At 34.0% G+C, this 10,257-nt stretch overlaps 1 long non-coding RNA gene and 1 pseudogene across 7 annotated transcripts; one reads left to right on the forward strand and one right to left on the reverse strand.

Moving 5' to 3' along the window:
- Positions 1-586: 586 nt before the first annotated feature.
- LOC136216947 (cyprosin-like) lies at positions 587-3,653 on the reverse strand (annotated as a pseudogene).
- A 557-nt stretch (positions 3,654-4,210) lies between these two features.
- Positions 4,211-9,255, forward strand: LOC136218112 (uncharacterized). 7 transcript variants are annotated; one of them, XR_010683640.1, is made up of 5 exons: positions 4,211-4,381; positions 7,030-7,070; positions 7,303-7,408; positions 7,651-8,881; positions 8,975-9,255. It is a non-coding gene; the product is annotated as an uncharacterized lncRNA (long non-coding RNA). The 7 variants fall into 7 exon arrangements; XR_010683639.1 differs by lacking the exon at positions 7,030-7,070 and having other exon boundaries at positions 7,651-8,686; positions 8,780-8,881; XR_010683643.1 differs by lacking the exon at positions 7,030-7,070 and having other exon boundaries at positions 7,651-8,152; positions 8,780-8,881.
- The last annotated feature ends 1,002 nt before the right edge of the window (positions 9,256-10,257 follow it).

Below are 10,257 nucleotides of genomic sequence, written 5' to 3' on the forward strand. Positions count from 1 at the left end.
ATAATAATAATAATAATAATAAAGGCAAGTGTCACCACAAAAAAAGGTTTTTATCGACAGATTGTTCCAACTGTAGCGAGGGTTATAATTGTCGGTAAAAACATTAGTGACGTTTTTTGTAACCGTTTAAAAATGTTGTTACGCTACTGTTGCTACTGTTACCGACGGTTTGACTAGGGCATCAGGGTAAAGTTTTTTAATAGCAACACTTCTCTACTCGCGGCTTACAATGTCTCTACTAACGATTTATAAACACTTACAACAAGCAGTTAGTACCGAAAAGCTGTCAGTAATCCGTCGGTAAAAAATTTACACTATATTTAAAATTTGATTTTTTTTGTCGGTAAATTCATGATTAGTAATGCAATTGAACTTATTTTTTGGGACTGTAGCCTCAATGTGAGGCAACCAAAATGTTATAAACATACATCATTTCATTAAAAAAAATATCAATACAATTAGGCTCATCTTGGCACCAAGTACTGAATCCGAAAAATAAAATGCATCGTCAATTAGAAAAAAAACTAGTCTTTCTGCATACAAATGTGGATTCTTGCAATTCAAGCTTCCATTGTAATCTATCAATCTAGTGTCTCAAGAAAATGTTGCTCAGCAATGGAGTAATTGAGAATAACGACAAAACATATTGTGGTGATAGAGGAAAGGATTTATTAACAATGGTGAACGTCACATATGACATGCTTGTCATGTTGTTGTAGTCTATGAATGATTTTTCGGTTGGATTCAGAAGCCTTTCGCATAACTTTCAACAAAAAAACCATAGGTTCCAATTTAAAATCCCAAAATGAAAAATAACCCAAAGTTCACATTTATGAAATCTACCTCATCCACATATTTGAATATCTTTTCTTTTGCTTTTTGTTATTTAAGTTGTAGTTGAATCCAAAAAAACAACCATCCCGTATAATATACGTGAGGTGCTTTTATCAATAACGAATGATTTCTCCCTCACTGCATCATCCACTGAAGTCTTTATAACAGACCTACACGATTCCTTTTCTGGTATGTAATTGGAAATAAAGATAGAAAAGAAATCCAAATCATGTCAGCTTACCTATTACGATTATGATACAGACACAGTCTAATATCCACGCACACAATTTCAGGTCGCAACTGCATAGACGAGATCTCAGTTCCTTTCATTATATGCAACAACTAAGATGGTTTGAAAGAGAGATAAGGAATAACTAACCCTAGATATTCACATTTCCCAAATTAAAGTTGCATAATTGGAAACCACATATATGTATTCCAAGTTCATGTATCCTTGTGCCCCAATAGTATGGTTAATTTGGGTACAATAGTCTGAAAACTGGAGTTGGTGAGACTAGCTTAAATATAAAAAACAATCAACTGACGAAAAAAGAGAGTAGATAAGGTCATCTATACTTCAAAAGGTAAGAAACAATTACAGTTGGACCAACAATAAACGAAGTCCCCGAGTCCATTATAGCAGCACAACCATCTTTGTATCATCATAGAATTTCAAACATTGATTTAGGGATGGTTCGCCTTGTCATTGCTGACACAAGAACTATCTTTGAATTTAATTGTTCAGATGGTTGTTCAGTTCTTACAGTTAAGGAAAACTTGGAAAGAACAAATGTATGAAACTAAACTATTTTTCAAGTTTGTTTTGATGAGAAGCTTCATAGAGAGTGCAAAGTTCATTGGACATCATTAGATATGTGTAACCTTATGTTTTAAAATAGAACTTCATTCAAAAGAAAACACAAGTAAGAAAATTGTTGGTCACTTTGACCATACAAGCCAAGGTTGTAGAATCACTTGTTGAACTGTTGGCAATAAATATATCTCCCACCTCAATCTGGTAATTGAGCATTGTTTCAGTTAGTTATATTAGCGGAATAGGATGGAGAAACTTAACAAACTTTGAATTATGCATACCTATCAGTAAACCTTTTCAGTTAGAGGGACATATGTATGTCCATCCCTAAAATATCTCCAGTTAAGACCTCCAAGTACAATCACATAACTTAATCCTGATGTTGGGTCCCGATTTAATCAAAGAGAGAAAAATTTCTGGTCAGATGACCTTGTCATACCATATTATAGTTGCGCACGGAGCATCAAAAGGTTCAATACATAAACAATAATACTAACTTAGCCAACCAGAAAATTTCTTCTTAAACTAGCTCCCCTCCTCCCTTAATTGATAAAAAAGAGCAATACAAACAAAGTTTATATACCAATAGGAATACTAGAACTATACCACATTGGTGTAGCTTACTTGACAGCAATATCCTAAAACCCAAGTCCAAGTATTCGGTCAAACTGTGTAACTAAGAATGTTATAAATCCTTTTTTTGTAACCTCCATAAACTCTAGAATATTGAGAAAGGTCATAATATCAATATTGCAGCTAATTAAGATATAATTATACAAACAAATCTGAAATGTGGAATTTATTTACTAAAGGTTAAATTAGTTCACTTGATATCTAATTGTACTATCCTTTAATTTGATATAATCTTTGCTGAAGAAGCCAGAGATGGATCCAGAACCATAAAATTTTATGCAAAGGATTCCTGACATGGATTTAACAAATGGATCATTTGTGTGTGTGTAAAATAAGAAAATTTCAAACAAGGAGCTCAAGAGCCAAAATGTAACCAATCTTTGTATAAGTATGAGACATCCTTCCTCTGATCTTAGTGGAGAAACATTGAAGAACATACATATAATAGGCATTTTGAAGAAGGGACCCATATATTGAAACTACCAATGTCGAATACGACATTGAAATTTTCTGCTTTAGATGACCTTGTCATACCATATTATACACGCGCACGGAGCATCAAAAGGTTCAATGCATAAACAACAATACTAACTTCGCCAACTAGAAAATTACTTCTTAAAAACCAGCTCCCTCCTCCCTTAATTGATAAAAAAGAGCAATCCAAACAAATTTTATATACCAATAGCTATGCTAGAACTATACCATATTGGTATAGCTTGCCCAACAACAATATCCTGAGACATGAGTTCAAGTATTCAGTCAAACTGTGTAACTAAGAATGTTATAAATCCTTCTTTTGAAACCTCCACAAACTCCTGAATGTTGAGAAAGGTCATAATGTCACTGCATTTAATTAGTATACAATTATACAAACAAATTTGAAATGCAGAATATATTTACTGAAGGTTAAATTAATTCACTTGATCTCTAATTGTACTTTCCCCTAATTTGATATTATCTTTGCTGATGAAGCCAGAGATGGATCCAAAACCATAATCAATTTTGCAAAGGATTCCTGATATGGATTTAACAAATGGATCATCTGTGTGTGTGTAAATTAAGAAATTTGAAACAAGCAGCTCAAGAGCCAAAATGTACCAATCTTTGTATACGTATAAGACATCCTTCCTCTGAACTTGGAATGGAAATAGCAAGTAATCTGCAAGGCAGTTACAAGATAATCTATTTGAATGCAGCAAAATTGGGGAAAAGAAATTTGATCTTCGTAGAGAAACATTGAAGAACATACTGATAATAAGCATTTTGAAGAAAGGACCCATAGATTGGAATTACCAGTGTCGAATATGACATTGCAACTCTATGGAGGTGATCCAGTTACAATCTCTATCAAATATAAATACCTTATCGACATTGAAACTTCCCCACCCGAATGTGTATCGTTCAAAGTTGTAGTAGTAGTTTTATCATATCATACACAATCAAAGTTGTAGTAGTGGGAAAATGATGAAAAAACCCAGAAGATACACATATATATATATATATATTACTAGTACAGAAATGGTCTATAGCCACGCATTATTAGCTACGATTGTTTGCAAAACCATGACTACAAGTAATTGGGGTCGGTTATTTCAAAAAACCGACTCAAATAATACATTATTGGAGTCGTTTTTTTGAAAAAACTGACTCTAAATGTGATTTTTTAAAATGGTGCTCAGTTTAGGTGGTCATTAGCATCGGTTCTTCTTAAACCGAGACTAATGACCCAATAATCAGCGTCAGTTTAAATGTAAACCGAGGTTAATGAGCCAGTAATGAACCGCCACCAATTACTGGGGTTAATAGCGTCGGTTCATTGAAAACGGATGCCAATTACTCTTTAGAGTTAGTTAATTAAATAACCGACTCTAAAAACCTATTTAAGAACGAGATATTATTCTCCTCATTTCTCTTTATCTCCTTTGCGCAACCTAGATAATATTATAGAGCAACTTTCTCCTCCTTTCTCTCATTTGCTCGAAAACCTCCATTCTTTGAGTTTGAGTTACTTTCTACCCATGAGCAACTCGGTTTGAAGTTTCATCTGCGCTGACTGGGTTTCATTCGTGTTTCGGTTGTGGCAGAAGAAACAGAAAAGAGGTAAGTAAATTGGTTTCATTTGTTATTCTTTTGAGCTTCATTGTTATATGGGTTCGTGTTCTATCTTTTAGGGTTCCTTTATGATTTCGTTTTCTGTGTTCTTTCTTATGATTTCGTTTATTATATGAGTTTGTTGGTGTTCGTGTTCCATCTTATGGGTTTCGTTTGTGTTCGTGTTCGTTCTTCTGGTTTCGTTTATCATGTGGGTTTAGTGAAGCCATTATCTTAGATTTCCTCAATGTGCAGCACCACATCCACATGTATGTCGCTAGTTTCGGAAAGCTGGAAAGTATGAACTTGGGCAGTAACAGGGTTATATAGCAGCTAATAGAAGTAATTGGCTTATATTTACTTGTGAGTCTGTTTTATTTGTTGAATTCCTTTATGGATTTTCAGATGAATTTAATCGTCTTGATGTGCACCCTAAATTCATGAATTATCTAGAACGCAATGTCACATATATGGGCTTTCGGAGGCATACTTTGCATTTTTCTTGTTTACTTTGCCGCTGGTTCGTTTCTTTCTTGTAATTAGTCGCTGAAAGGAAAATATCTCTGGATTTTGTTATAATTGCATACTTCTCGCTTTTGTTACTTTCTTTAATTTCTTGTTTCCAGTCGTGGCTGAGCTTCTTGATAATGTCGTTGATGAACTAAATTACCATTTGAGTTTTGGGTGAATGGTCTATTGAGTTTGCGAGTTAGAAACAGTTAAGTATTCCACATAATGGCAGCCATAACCCAGCTCATATATGAGTTATGTCGAGTTAGGCTTTAGTATGGTTATATCTAATTAAATATTAAGCCGCTGGATGTTGGGTCACTATTAGACCTCGGCATGGGCTCAGGCTGGGTCGGGCTCGGGCCGGTCTTGTGATCAAATCTGATAAGCCCAAGCCCATCCCAAGCCCACACTAATATAGTCGGGCTCGGGCTTGGGCGGGCTTGGGCCTAAAAAAGGAATCCCAAGCCCGCCCGCCCGCCCATATCTATATTAAAAAAAATCAATTAAAATAAAATACTAACTTTTTTTAATAAAATATAATAAACATAATAGTTAATAAGTTTTAGAAAAATATAACAAACTAATAGTAAATTGTAAATACTGATTACTTATTTAATTATCTATAAATTTATATATGTAGGGTTTTTATGGACTCATTTAATTTATATAATTAAATTTATAAATACATATCAATATAACGGGCCGGGCCGGGCCGGTCGGGTATTTACATAGCCCAGGCCCGTCCATTTACTAGGCGGGCTTAATCGGGCCGGGCCTGACACTAATTTTATGTGTCTAGGCCTGACTAAATGGGCCTGGGCTCGGGTCGGGTCGGGCGGGCGGGCTCATCGGCCCATGGCGAGGTCTAGTCACTATCGATATGCTCCGAGTGTGAACTGGATGTGTTATACTAGTGAAACTCTCATTTGATGTCTTAGTTCTTCAATGTAAATAGCAGAAAGATGAGTTTTAAGTTGTTTCTACTTATAATTTTGAGCATGCCTCTTACAATCTTGCCATTATTTTACAATCTGAAGCTGTAGATTTTGCTATTATTTTACAATCTGAAGTGTTTCTACTTACAAGTTGGTTTCTATTTACAATTTTGAGCATGACTCTTGTAGATTTTCAATTTGAAGTGTTTTTGTAGATTTTCAGTTTGAAGTGTTTCTAAAGTATTATAAAATTATTTTAAAATGGATAAAGCATTAATTTTTAAGAGGGAAAAATGAAAACTTTTAAAATTCACTAAGAGTCATGCATCTAACTACTAAAAAAGAAATGCATATCACTTAGTGAGAGATGATTGACCAGAAGTATTATAAAATTTCTCAATTGAGAAATGCATTACCATACTAATTAGAAATTAAGTAATTGTAACATTTAGAGGATGGAAACATTTTGATCAATGCTGATTGAACTGCATCATCAATTTGAGGCCAGAAGTCAGTGGCTTGATTTAACTGGGACAAATGGGAATTGGTTAGCCTATGTCATTAAGAGGGTAAGTGTCATTTTCCGAGTTTTGTAAATGTGCCCTTTCAAGGAAAAAAAATCTAATTATAAGGATAAATTCTTTGAGTGTTATAAGATTTCTTTGCTTTGCTCTGAGCTCAACTTCTTGCTTTGCTGCTTTTTCTGTTGAAGCACCAATGACAGTGAAATAAAAATCAACTTATGATGTAGCTTTCATCAAAGATGTTCACTGCCTTTAATCCTTTAATCCCCTATTATTCTTTTCTTTCCTTTTTCTCCTACTTATCTATATATTAATATGAAGTTAGTAATTTTGTTATATTTGATCGTTGCATCGTGTGCATATTTTGTCTTACTTTTGAGCAATCTCATGCTTTATCGTTTAGTAATTTGAGTTGTTCCTTTTTCTTTTATTTTTAGCTTTTGGTGAATGATGTTAATGGCCTAATTTGTTGGCTCAACAGATTAAGCCAACAAATCCAGCTCATTTTAAGCACAACTAGAGGTGCTTTTCAGATTCAGAACTTTTTAATTGCAGAGTGTCAATTTGCCATTTTTGAATCAAAACTAACAAATATAGTTAACGAGCAGATATTACTTGCTTTAAATTAATAAATTTATCACTTCATCCATCTCTTAAGTTCTGATACATGTTTGCCCATTTTCAGCTTAATTGCCTTGTCAAACATTACAACTGCTGTCTACAATAGTGAGTTGTGTAACAAGATAAGAACTTTTGTCTTTCTGGACCCCATCCAGTACACAGCAACATGCGAACGAACTGCTAACATCAATTGCTGATTTAGAAATGGATCTTGAGTTATGGGGGGATCACGTTTGTGATATAACAAAATTGAGAACCCTTTGCATATATGCAAACAAACTTTACCTCATGTATACCAATTTAAGCATTCTGACATTCTATATGTTATCCGTTTCAGTCCAGTGCAGGGTGGTGTAGACTCAAGGGGCCTATTTCACGGTTACATTATGGTCTGGGTGTAGGAAATGCAACTTAATTTTCTTAAGCTCTCCAAAGAAGAAAGGGTACACTTTTTTGTCTCATGTTGAAACTGCTCTTCCCTTTCCCTTTGTTCTCTCCCCTCACACATAATTTATAGTTCATTTTGTTGGATGAATTTCCAGAATTGGTACAATAGTTCTAGAACCAGAACTGGATACCAGTTCTAAAACAAAACTGGTATACCAGTCTGTTCTAGAATTGGATGGACCGGTTTTGTTTCCAGAACTGGCATACTAGTTTAGTTCTATTCCGAAACTGGATGCAGGTTCTGAAGTTGGAGATGGCATTAACACTTATTTATTCGAGGAGCTTTCAGGTGGAGTTCTTCAAAACTGAATGGATGCCTTTTTGGTGAAATGAAAAAACATGAATTGGTCAGTACCATACTAATGGATCTGATGGTGAATACCATAATTGTTTTCCTTAATGTGTAAAGTACTTTTACTTTTTATTTTTTCTTTACCTTTTGATGCTTCTGTTTTTATTATATTATACGGATTAATGAAGGTGGTGGAGATTTTTATGGGCTTAAGATAGATATTAATGTCTATGATGCACTAAATAGGAAATTTCAGTGTGCCACTTTGTAGGTTGAGTTTATTCGGCTTTAGTTAGTATGTCATGATACATAGAGCCATTTAGAGTCTATTGATCGTATGATTGCCATACTATTAGAGCATTATAAGAGGAAATGGCCTTTCTGTCTCAATCCTCATCAAGCGATTCTCTGCCTTGTGTCAACAAAATCTCAGGACTATGTAGTTGAGGTTAGTTGCGTGCTCTTTGACGGTATAACTTTATAAAAATTGATTTGCACAATTCACATTCAAACATTATGTAATTCTATGCTCCCAAATGTGACACTTTTTTACATTATGACACTTCCATTTGCACAATTCACATTCAAAAACTAACACTTTCTCGAAATCGAATCTAAGTTGAACTCCTTAAAATCAGAGGAGTAAAAAACTGCAGAATTTGCAATGCCAAAACAAGTAAACCCGAATTTGCATAGCTCAATCAAATTTGACTAATTTGTTTCATGTTTTTCATCTTTTATGTATTGCTGAATTATGTATTACCTATTTATTAGTTAAATACATACTTATCCTTATCTTGGTTATGATCTGTTCTCAATTCTCAATTTTAAGTTTAACAAAAGGTTTTCCAGAACATGGAGTATGGTGAATTTGTATGTGTACAATTAGAAATTTCTCAATTACTTGTACGTGTACAATTATTTAATGCGATACATGTTGGATATAATTTTGCAACACCGTGATTTTCAAGAGTTAAAAAATGTAAGTTTTGTTGTATATATTTTAATTTGTATCCTTATTATGTATATCATTTTTGGATAATGTATTTACATTTTATCTTTTCTATTTAATAAGGTTTTTGGAAGAACTTCACCATATATCGAGGACGAGCTTAATGAGATTTTGGATATTTGGGCATCACGGTTTATGTCCTTTTTATGTTGCATCATGAATTAGGTATGTTGTAATGTAATACTGTTCTTAAGCCGTTATTATTATAAAGTTCGTGCTTATATTATTATTGTTTTAATGCAATATTTCTTATGGTAGTTGCTGATTAGGCCTAGTATTTTGCTGCTGCTCGTGTCCCTTATCATCTTCATAAGGTGTTCTGGCAGGATTTTGATTATTGGTCAACTTTTGAAGCTCTTTGAAAATTATTTTGATTAGGCCTAGTTATGTTTAACATCATGTTGTAGAGAGTAGTATTATAGAATATTAATGAGTATATCTCAGTTTTTTTGTGCTCACAGTAATATACAGTTGGTTAAATACTTGGAAATACTGTGAATATTGAATCAAAGATTGTCTATATATATCAGGTTAATTAATTACCCTATATTTGTGTACATTTTTATTGATTTTGCATTTAATTTCAGTAATACATCAGGATCAATTTCGACTACGGTAAACGACTGAGGATAACAAATCTTGTTTACCGTTAATTACAATAATACAAAAAAAAAAAAAATAGAGTAGGTTTAATTTGAACCTGCTGATGTAAAATTGTTAAAAACAATAGCATTAGGGAAACAACCGACTCTAATATAATTAACATTAGCCACGGTTGCAAAACAACTGAATCTAATGATTAGAGCACTGGAGTCGATTGTTACAACAACCGACTCCAATGCTCTTATCATTAGCCACGGTTCTTCTACAACCGACTCTAATGATCAGATCATTAAAGTTGGTTGTTACGAAAGACCGTGGCTAAAAGGACCCCTTTATCCCTTTAGCCACGGTTTTTTGTAACAACCGTGGCCAAAACATAGGGCATTAGACCCCTTTGGCCACGGTCGAACAACCGTGGCTAAAGACGCCAAGCATTTGCCACGCCCCCCTTTTGGCCACAATCATACAACCATGGCTAATGACGGTAAACGACCGTGGCCATAGGCCATTTCTGTACTAATGTGTATATATATGTGTGTGTGTAGGGCATGGCATGCATATAAAGATATATCCTTATTGAATACAAAGCGTATAGGCCTACATAACATGTCTTAATTTTGTTTCAAATGGACATATATATAAATTGCCCTTACATTGAAGGCTAATTTTTCATCTAATTTTTTACTTGTCATGTTTCTTCGATAGCAGCGGGCGAGTAACGACCATGCCCAGGTTTGTTATAGCCACCTCTTCCCTTCGCATAACCACATCTTCCTTTTCCATAACCACTTATTCCATTTCCATATCCTCATCCATAACCACCCATTCCTTTCCTATTAAAGCTATACCAAATTAAAAGTACTTACGAGCAAAGTAAAAGCTATACCAAATTAAAAGTACTTAAGTTTACCTTTCTTTATATAAATATACTAAAAAAT

The sequence above is a fragment of the Euphorbia lathyris genome, chromosome 2, assembly GCF_963576675.1.
Source record: "Euphorbia lathyris chromosome 2, ddEupLath1.1, whole genome shotgun sequence".
NCBI classification, from domain to species: Eukaryota; Viridiplantae; Streptophyta; class Magnoliopsida; order Malpighiales; family Euphorbiaceae; genus Euphorbia; species Euphorbia lathyris.